The sequence below is a fragment of the Bidens hawaiensis genome, unplaced genomic scaffold (genome assembly GCF_021521415.1).
Source record: "Bidens hawaiensis isolate Kalapana, Puna unplaced genomic scaffold, B.hawaiensis_p1.1 tig00020416_1, whole genome shotgun sequence".
In the NCBI taxonomy this organism is placed as follows: domain Eukaryota; kingdom Viridiplantae; phylum Streptophyta; class Magnoliopsida; order Asterales; family Asteraceae; genus Bidens; species Bidens hawaiensis.
Window position 1 is genome coordinate 168,925 of NW_027493108.1, and position 10,162 is coordinate 179,086.

Below are 10,162 nucleotides of genomic sequence, written 5' to 3' on the forward strand. Positions count from 1 at the left end.
AGCAACTTGCTAGGCTGGCAAAGTGTGTTGTTGTTGTCGCCTTTTGTGGTTAATGTTATTTGCTTTTTGTTTGTCGTTCAAAAAAAATTCCTTCAAAAGCATATTATACATAAAAGTATACGCATAACTACGTGTGTAATTGTACAGTTTATAGTTGTGTAATTATAAACATATGATATGTAATTATACACTCACTCCAAAAATTAAGAAAAATAGTAAAGGAAAAAGAATAGAGAGAGGCACAACTTGGGAAATGGACAATCCATACGTAGGTTAGTGAAAACAATACCAAGTATTAGCGAACTTGACTGCTCTTTGACTCTTTTCATTTATCATTAAGAAAACAATGTCTGATATTTAAAACTTAAAAATGAAAAATCGGCTTATACATAAGCGGAAGGGACTTGATTATGAAGCTTATCATTTTCAAAAACAAAATCAACCTTTAATTTTCAAGTTGAATAACTCACAATTCAACTTTCAAATCAAAAAATCATACAAAAAAAAAATTTTAAATAAAAATGAAAATTATGCATTCATGGTTTAGCTACAAAACACAAGAACATGTCAAACCACACATATCTATAACTATAAGGTTAAAACATAAGATTAACATTAGTGAAGGTATGAAGCATCATATTCACCATCCTCCTCTCCACCGCTGATAGTAGCATCAGCTTGCTCTTGTAACTGAAAATCAATCAATCAATCATGCCCAGTAAAATCCCACCGACAGCAAAGCTATAAGTAGGGTCTGGGGAGGGTGGGATGTAGGCACACCGTACCTCTATCCAAAGGAATAAAGAGGTGGCTTCCAGAGAGACCCTCGGCTCTAAGTACATGTGTATGAAGCAAAATAAAGGAAATCAAAGTTTAACAGTTATATAAAAACTACTACTAATTATAATAATATTAATAATAAGATCACAGTTTAACAGCTATATAAAAGCTAATAATAATTATAATAATAATAATAATATATGTAAGGGAAATACCATTATGGTATGTGACCTAAATAAGTTAAGTCTAAGCCCTAAGGTATTCAATTCTCTCTAAAAATCCTTAACTTTAATTCTACTTCTCCACGAATTCCTATCCTCAACCATGTCCTCGGAGAGGTTTAGGTCTATCAAATCATGCCTAATCCTCTCATCCCAAGTCAATTTCGGTCGTCCTCTACCCCTCCTCCCCTCTATAGTAATGTTTTCTACGGATCTAACAGGATTCGTCGTCTGTCTTCTCTTTACATGTCCAAACCATCTCAATCTCCCCTCTCTTATCTTGTCTGCTATGTTCGCCACCCCTAATCTCTCGCGAAACACAACGTTTCTTATTCGGTCTAGCCTTGTGTGCCCACACATCCAACGTAGCATTCTCATTTATGCTACCTCCATCTTCCGCACTTGTGCCTTCTTGATGGCCCAACAATCTGTTCCATATAGCATTGCAGGTATAACTGCCACCCTATAGAATTTTCCCTTTAGTTTAGTCGGGAAACTCTTGTCGCACAATATACCTGTGGCTGCTTTCCATCTACACCATCCTACCTGAACTCGGTGGGTCACATCACTGTCTAATTCCCCATCGCTCTGTACAAATGATCCTAAATACTTGAACTTCGTTACCTGCGGGACCACCTGCCCTTCAATTGTGATCTGTGCGTCTTCATTGTCGTTTATCCCACCAAAATCACAGTGGAGGTACTCCGTCTTAGATCGGCTAATCTTTAAATCTTTTGTCTCTAAGGTTGTTCGCCACTCCTCAAGCCTCATGTTTAGATCTTGTTTTTTCTCAGCAAGTAACACAATATCGTCTGCGAATATCATGCACAACGGGAGAGTCCCCTGAATCGACTTTGACAACTCATCCAAGACTACTGCAAAAAGAAACGGGCTCAACGCTGACCCCTGGTGAAGACCTACCTCTACAGGAAAGAAATCAGTATCCCCCACTGGCGCACGGACACTTGTTTCACTCCTGGTATACATATCCATAATTATCTCTATGTATTTCCTGGGCACTCTTCTACCCTCCAAGCACTCCCAGAGCACCTGTCGTGGCACACTGTCGTAGGCCTTTTCTAGGTCAATAAACACCATATGTAGATCACGCTTCTTCTCCCTATACTTTTCCATTAATCTTCTTATAAGGTGTATTGCGTCTGTGGTGGAACGCCCCGGCATGAAGCCAAATTGGTTGACCGTAACCTGAGTTTCTCGTCTAAGTCTACCCTCAATCACTCTTTCCCATAGCTTCATAGTATGACTTAGTAGTTTGATTCCTCGGTAGTTACCACAACATTGGGCGTCTCCTTTGTTCTTATAGATAGGAACTACAACGCTGCTCCTCCACTGGTCTGGCATCTTACCTGATTTGAGAATACTATTGAACAGAGTAGTTAACCACATGACTCATTCCTCCCTCAGACACTTCCACACCTCGATGGGTATGTTGTCTGGGCCAACCGCCTTAGACCTTCCCATCCTCCTAAGTGCATCCTTCACCTCTTCTCGTGTGATCCGTCGGCAGTAGCAGTTATTCGATGGTTTTCGTTGAAAGTTTGTGTTGTCATGTTCTTCTTGGTAAGCTCTCCCATTGTTAAAAAGATTGTGGAAGTAGGTTTGCCATCTTAGCTTGATGTCCTGCTCCTTGACCAGTACATGCCCATCTGTATCCTTTATGAACTTCACCGGTCCTAGATCTTGCCTTCTACGCTCCCTGGCTTTGGCAATCTTAAACATAGCATGTTCCCCCCTCTTTTGTTTCTAGACTTTCATACATCCGTTTAAAGGCCGCCTTCTTTGCTTCCGCCACTGCCTTCTTCGCCTCTATCTTGGCCGTTTTGTAGTTGTCCCTCAATTCCACTCGCTCCTCCTCATTCGTGCACCTCATTAGCTCCCTAAAACATCCTTGTTTGTCCCTTATCTTGTCTTGCACTGCGTCATTCCACCACCAAGACTCCTTATGCCCACTTGTCTTTCTTGTTGTGACCCCGAGAGTCTCCTTTGCTACTTGGATGATCTTTGTCTCCATAGCTTCCCATATATGAGTTGAGTCCCCATTTAGTCGAGCCCGCGTATGCAGTATGAGTTTATCCTTAAACAGTAGGAGATTTTCGTCCTTCAAATTTCCCCATCGAATTCTCGGTGTACCTTTCTTCTCTCGAACAGTCAGCTTATTTCTGAAGGCTATATCTGTCACTAGTAGTCGATGTTGAGTCACAACTGCCTCCCCAGGTATGACTTTGCAGTCATTCCACCAACGTCGGTCTCCTTGCCTCATCAAAAGGTAGTCAATTTGCGTGTCGCGTCCGCCACTGCTAAAAGTGATTAAATGAGAATCTTGTAACTGAAAGCATTACTCAAATTAATGCTTCACGCGTATTCATTGAATATTTATCAAATACAGTTTAATTGTATATATTATACGAGAAGAAAAACAGGTCTTATATCAAAGAGTTCAAATTACGTGATGCATGCTCAACATCTAATTAATGAGCCAATAATTTGTGTTACAATTTGTCAACAATTAAGACAAGCATTTGGAATACATCAACAAAATGTAATCAAACAGGAATAAAAAGTGCCATTAATCAACTAACCTCATCACCGGCGACCTTCAAGTTTGATGGACAGATGAAACCCTTAGCTTTCAAACGACTCAGAACCTACAAACAAAAAACATAACAAATTTTAGCATTATATTCATACAAAGACACCACACCACATATTGTTAAAAAAATAATTATACCTTAAAACATTTACTCCCAATTTTGAGCTCTTTGGCGTGACAAAGCTGGAAGATAATTCCTTTAAGCATCTCTTCTTCTTGAATTGCATCATAACCCCAGTTCAAGGTGAAAGCCATGTAATCTAAATTAACTTCAACTAAAGAATACACATTCGGCAACAAAAGCTTATCCAAGCCCAAAACTCCTTCAATTGTTAGTGACAAAATATTAGGAGCATTGATTTCAAGGATACGGTAATCGAGATAACGTATTTGGTCCACATAATGCCAAGTTCTTAACACTCTTTGAGGTTATATTGAGCCGCCGGTAACCAAAGCAGAAGTTCAACCCCAAAGTTTCCAATACAGGACTACCTGATAATACATTTTCGATCAAATCGTCATCTAACTCCACAAACATAACATGCAAACTCCTAAGGTTTTTCAATCTAATCGTCGTTGACGGATTAAACATACAGCCTAACAAACTCAGAGCCGTGACACATGTATTCCTGGAAAATAACTCCTTATCTAGGAATAAGTTAGCTGTACGTTCCGTATTCCAGAACGCTAAACAAAGGTTTTCAACGTCGCAATTCACAGCATAACGAATCCAGCTATTGATCTGATATACATTATGATTAGCGTAGTAGGTAAACATCATAAATTTGTTGAGCTTGAATTGGGGGCGTTGAGTTAGGGTTTTGTCGACGAAACAAATGAAATCGAGGCTCACGCAACGCTGAGCTCCATCAGCATGTAGGAAAGCGAGATTAGGAACCTAATGCCAAATATGTTTCCATCGTTTCAAGAGTGCGCATGTTCTAACGGCATGTTTTGTTTCAAGTAAACGAGAAAGGATTTCAACGAGTAAGCAATCTGGTAAACTACTGATTCGATCTTCCTCTATAATTCCTTGCTTGATTATACCCTAATAATTAATTAATATTTATATGGCGGCAACTGTAAAAACAGACTTTAAACAAATTTGGCTTTGGGCCTACAGCCCAACTGAATTTTTATAAATATGACCTTTACTTTTTCCGAAGTTACTAATAATTATATTATTAGGTTATAATAGAAACAATGATTTTTTTAGAAAAAATAAGAAATAATCTAGTCTATTGATTTTAGACATGAATTGTTAAGATTAGTTTAGAGAGGAAATCAAGCGTAAATAAGATCATGTGTACTGGATGGAGTGACTCTGGGGGCGTTTTGGGCCATGTGGCGCCACGTCATCCTAAGCGTAAAATAAATCTTGTTCATGTTCGTTCATTTAGCATTAAACTTGTTGACAAACCGTTCGTGAACACTAACCAGAACGACAAATCTTGTTTGTATTTGATCGTTAATTGAACTTGTTTACGAACACAAATGAACATAATCTATTGATTTTAGACATGAATTGTTAAGATTAGTTTAGAGAGGAAATCAAGCGTAAAATAAGATCATGTGTAGCGGATGGAGTGACTCTGGGGGCGTTTTGGGCCATGTGGCGCCACGTCATCCTAAGCGTAAAATAAGTCTTGTTCATGTTCGTTCGTTTAGCATTAAACTTGTTGACAACCGTTCATGAACACTAATCAGAACGACAAATCTTGTTCGTGTTTAATCGTTAATTGAACTTGTTTACGAACACAAATGAACATAATCTATTGATTTTAGACATGAATTGTTAAGATTAGTTTAGAGAGGAAATCAAGCGTAAAATAAGATCATATGTAGTGGATGGAGTGCGTTTTGGGCCATATGGCGCCACGTCATCCTAAGCGTAAAATAAGTCTTGTTCATGTTTGTTCGTTTAGCATTAAACTTGTTGACAAACCGTTCGTGAACACTAACCAGAACGACAAATCTTGTTCGTGTTTGATCGTTAATTGAACTTGTTTACGAACACAAATGAACATAACCTATTTAAGAACAAAGTAACATTCTTAATCCAAAACATTTGAAATAATCACCTTAATGAAATAAGTTAAAAATAATCACCTTAATTAAATAAGAAGTTAAGTAGTTGAGATAATAATATTATTAACACAATCATCCCCAATCATTGGTATTATTCAGACAATGCCAACGAAGCACAAGTTAGATTTGTTGTTAGTTTAAGCAAGACGTAACAATTAATGAAACAAATCGGACATTAATAATAAAATTATAAAACTTAAATGTTAGGTTGGCTATTACAAATAAAATATTAATATAAAACAAACCCTTAACTAACAATCATAAACAAACGAATGTAAACGAACATAAATGAACACATTACCGAACATTCTCTAAAAACAAATGAACGAACGCAACCTCAGTTCATGTTCGTCATTAAACTAAACAAACAAAATTTCTTGTTCGTGTTCATTCATTTATTAAATGAACGAAAGTAAATGTAATTTCCGCTGAACGGTCCACGAACTTTTCCATGAACGTTTGGTTCGTTTACAACCCTATTCTTGGCATATATTTCACACCTCATTGGATTATATTTTACCTTGATCAACACTTTCTTCATTATATAATCTTTAGCAGTTAGTAACTGGTATTTAAGAAAAAAGATTAACCCTCTAATGCACATATACAATCAATACAAACTTACGAAAAACACATACATTAACAGACACAAACATTTCAAAAATTATAGTTTGCACTCAACAATCAATTGCAATGCATCCTTGCGTAAGACTCGACTCACCTTTACTAACGAACAGATCAATCTTCACCCACACAAGCGAGAAAACAGACGCCAACAACACTGACCACAATACAACGATAGTGGGAGTCCGGTTCTGTCCACCCATCAAACCGTTCAAAAACGGGTACAAATGAAGAATCACCCAAAATGCAAAAAACACCTTCCCAAACAATGGGCCCCACGCCTAGTACCCTTTGTTTAACGCATCCGAAAACCCTGCCACGATGCCTACTAAGTTCAGCACCAGAAGGGTGGTCGGTGGGATCAAAACCGTGGTCCATTTGATCATATAAAGCTCCCTGAACTCCTGGTCATCAGCTGCCTTGGCTGTAGCCGTGAAATTGGTGTCGACACCAGCTAACATTTTCAGGAATCCTTGAAAAACCGCATACAGATGAGCAGACACACCACCGATCACCCAAAACTGTTTGTTCCTCCGGAGCTCTTCGATACTGACACCGCTCCATCGGATTTCAAGAACACTTGTTGTAATAATTGACAAAAATAGCCCCAGAAACCAAACTGCAGCTGCAGCTAAGTTGGAAAGCTGCATCAAAGCGAAAACCTATCATTACAACAACAACAACAACAACAAACAATAATTACTGTGGGGATGATGAATTTTCCAGTTAAAAGGCAAATAGCAGGCAGTGTGCAGTATGCAACAAGAGGGAGAGATGTGAACGGGTAAACAATGGTGTTAATATACGCTAGTCTTTGAAGCAACTTAAGGCGGCCTCCACCCAAACTGTACCATAACGGGCAATGCCGACTCAAAAAGATCTCAACTGATCCAAGGGCCCACCGCAGAACCTGGTGCAATCGATCTGATAAGTTGATAGGAGCCGAACCTTTGAATGCTGGTCTTACTGGCATGCAGTATATCGATCTCCATCCTCTGCAATGCATCTTGAATCCAGTTAAGATATCCTCAGTAACGGATCCATATATCCACCCAATCTGTTTGTTAAACAGATAGTAGTCGCACATGCTTTGGACAAAACCCCATTTGGTTAGAGTCCCAACCAGTTTTTCATTCCACATTCTAGGGGCTTGTTTTAAAACATATAAAGACTTATTTAAGAAAAAAAATTCTATTTGTATACCTGTGGTTTGCTGCTTCCATCCGTTTGTATACAAATTCGAAACCTTTAACATTTTGAATACATATTAATTCCAATTGTATCCGTTTGTATACAAGTTCCAAAAGGAGTTAACCAATGCCGTTAAAACCTCCCCCACATGAGGGGTATTTTTGTCTATTCAAATAAAAAATAAATCCAAAAAGTCCATTGTGATTGCAGGTACATAATGGTATACTGTTAGTGAAAGTTCAATGTGTAAGCCTGCTCCATTTTTTCAGTTTAGTCTACTATGTAGTGTATAAAAAAATGACATTATGCATGAAAATCTGACAATATATTCCTACGATATATGATCTGCTTCAATATATATCGCAATCTGTTGCAATATATTTGTCGCAATTATGTTGAAATAAAAAATCTGAACCTAACATTTTGGTAGATGCTTGACTGGGTAATTAGATCAATAATTCAATAGTTTGACCAAAAGGTCAAATGTTGATCATGAACATGTGAACCTTAATTATACCACATTTATGTGTTTTCAAATTGTGTTTAAATTATATCAGAATTGCCTCCTTTTTATACAAATAAATTATGTTCCATTTAAATCTTGTAAACACAGTTTGACTATTGTCAAACTATTATAGAAAGTCAACTACTGCTATTTTCTTTGAGTTAGCCTAATTACAACATTATATGTAGGAATGTAAACGAACCGAACGAAAACGAGCATGTTCGTAGGTGTGTATTTAACTTTTAGTGAAAACAAACACTTAATTAACAAAATTTATGTTCATGTACGCTTGTTTTAAAATTGAACATGTTCTTGTTCGTTTAAAAAAGTATCAAATTCATGTTCGTTTATTTTCTTTTAAAAATGAACGGTTTAATGCATAAACGGTTTTATTGGAATAAATATCCCTCATGTGGAACAGGTTTTAACAGTTTGTTTAACTCCGTTTGAAACTTGCATACAAATGGATACAATTGGAATTAATATGTATTCAAAGTGTTAAAGGTTTCGAATTTGTATACAAATAGATAGAAGCAACAAACCACAGGTATACAAACAGAACTTTTTTCCTTATTTAATTTACAAACTTTGGTTTCATGTGGAGAAAAATAACCTTCAGGCAAACGCATGTAGACTTCCTCATTTAAGTTTCCATACAAAAAAAAAACATTGTTAATGTCCAACTGAAAAAGTGGCCAGTCATTTTTAGCGGCAAGGCTAATCACACATCGAACAGTAACCATTTTAACAACAGGAGAGAATGTTTCATCAAAATCTACTCCTTCTTTTTTACCATACCCTTTTGCTACAAGCCTAGCCTTAAATCTATCGATTTCTCCTGTAGATTTGTATTTGATTTTGTAGACCCATTTACAACCTATTGGTTTCCTACCTTCAGGTAGGTCAACAAGATTCCACGTATCATTTCTGTTTAAAGCCTCCATCTCTTCATTCATGGCATTCACCCAATTAGTATCATTTTGAAAATTTTTTTTGGTTCAATTGATTTGTTAAGACAAGAAGTAAAACACTTATTTTCAAAAGATAAGTTTGAGTAGTTAACAACTTTCTCAAGACCATATTTTACTTTGCCTTCGATGATAAAGTCATCTAATTTTTTTGGTATAGAAGAATTTCGGGTAGACTTTCTAACATGAATACTCGAAGTTTTAGTTCCCTTAGGAGAGCATGTGCTGTCATTGGTAGTTCTAGTACCGTCGACCTCACTAGCACCTTCAGTCGACTCATGAGGCTGCTGTGGGACAGCCTCGCCATCACGGTTTTGAGACTGAGCACTAGGCTGCTGATCGATACCAACTACCTCACTAAGATCCCTCTCCTTATCATCGGGTTTTTCACGCTTAGAATCATCTGGCTGGTTAGACTCAAATAAATCCAAAAAATTTATGGAGGGACTAACATTTGAAGAATCTTCATTAAAAAAATCATTATTTTTGAAAGGAAATATGGTTTCATAAAATTTTACATCTCTGGAAAAAATAATCTTCCTTTGATCAAGACTCCAAAGTTTGTATCCTTTTTTAAAAGGTGAGTACCCTAAAAAAACACATTTCTCAGCACAATTTGCAAACTTGTCGGTGTTATATAAGATAGTGCTAAAACAAAGGCAGCCAAATGTTCTAAGGTGATTAAGAGAGGGTTGAAAACCAAACATGAGTTCATAGGGTGATTTGCCATCAAGAATGGAAGAGGGAGTCCTGCTAATTAAATAAGCAGCGGTAAGCACGCATTCAGACTAAAACCTAAGAGGGATTTCTCGCAATGTTTAACATATGCGTATGTTTTCGATCAACAATTCCATTCTGTTGTGGAGTATGTGTGCATGTGGTTTGGTGAATAATGTCGTTATCTCTTGTAAAATCATACATTTGACTATTAACAAACTCAGAGCCATTATCACTTCTGAAAGTTTTTATACAGGTGTTAAACTGAGTTTTTATAAGATTGAAGAAACTTTGAATGTTGTAAAAAACCTCATCTTTGTGTTTAAGCAAATAAATCCACACGGACCTTGAGAAATCATCCACAACAATTAGAAAAAACCAATACCATCATAGCTTTTTACTTTATATGGCCTCCAAATATCTAAATAAACTAATTCTCCCACATAAGTTGATTTAT

The 10,162-nt window shown here is 37.0% G+C and overlaps 1 pseudogene across 1 annotated transcript; it reads right to left on the reverse strand.

Moving 5' to 3' along the window:
- Positions 1-6,335: 6,335 nt before the first annotated feature.
- LOC143560604 (cellulose synthase A catalytic subunit 8 [UDP-forming]-like) lies at positions 6,336-9,935 on the reverse strand (annotated as a pseudogene). The gene is made up of 5 exons (XR_013140148.1): positions 9,908-9,935; positions 9,236-9,451; positions 8,634-8,966; positions 7,028-7,473; positions 6,336-6,968 (listed from the first exon to the last, which is right to left on the reverse strand). The product of XR_013140148.1 is annotated as a cellulose synthase A catalytic subunit 8 [UDP-forming]-like (transcript).
- Positions 9,936-10,162: the final 227 nt, after the last annotated feature.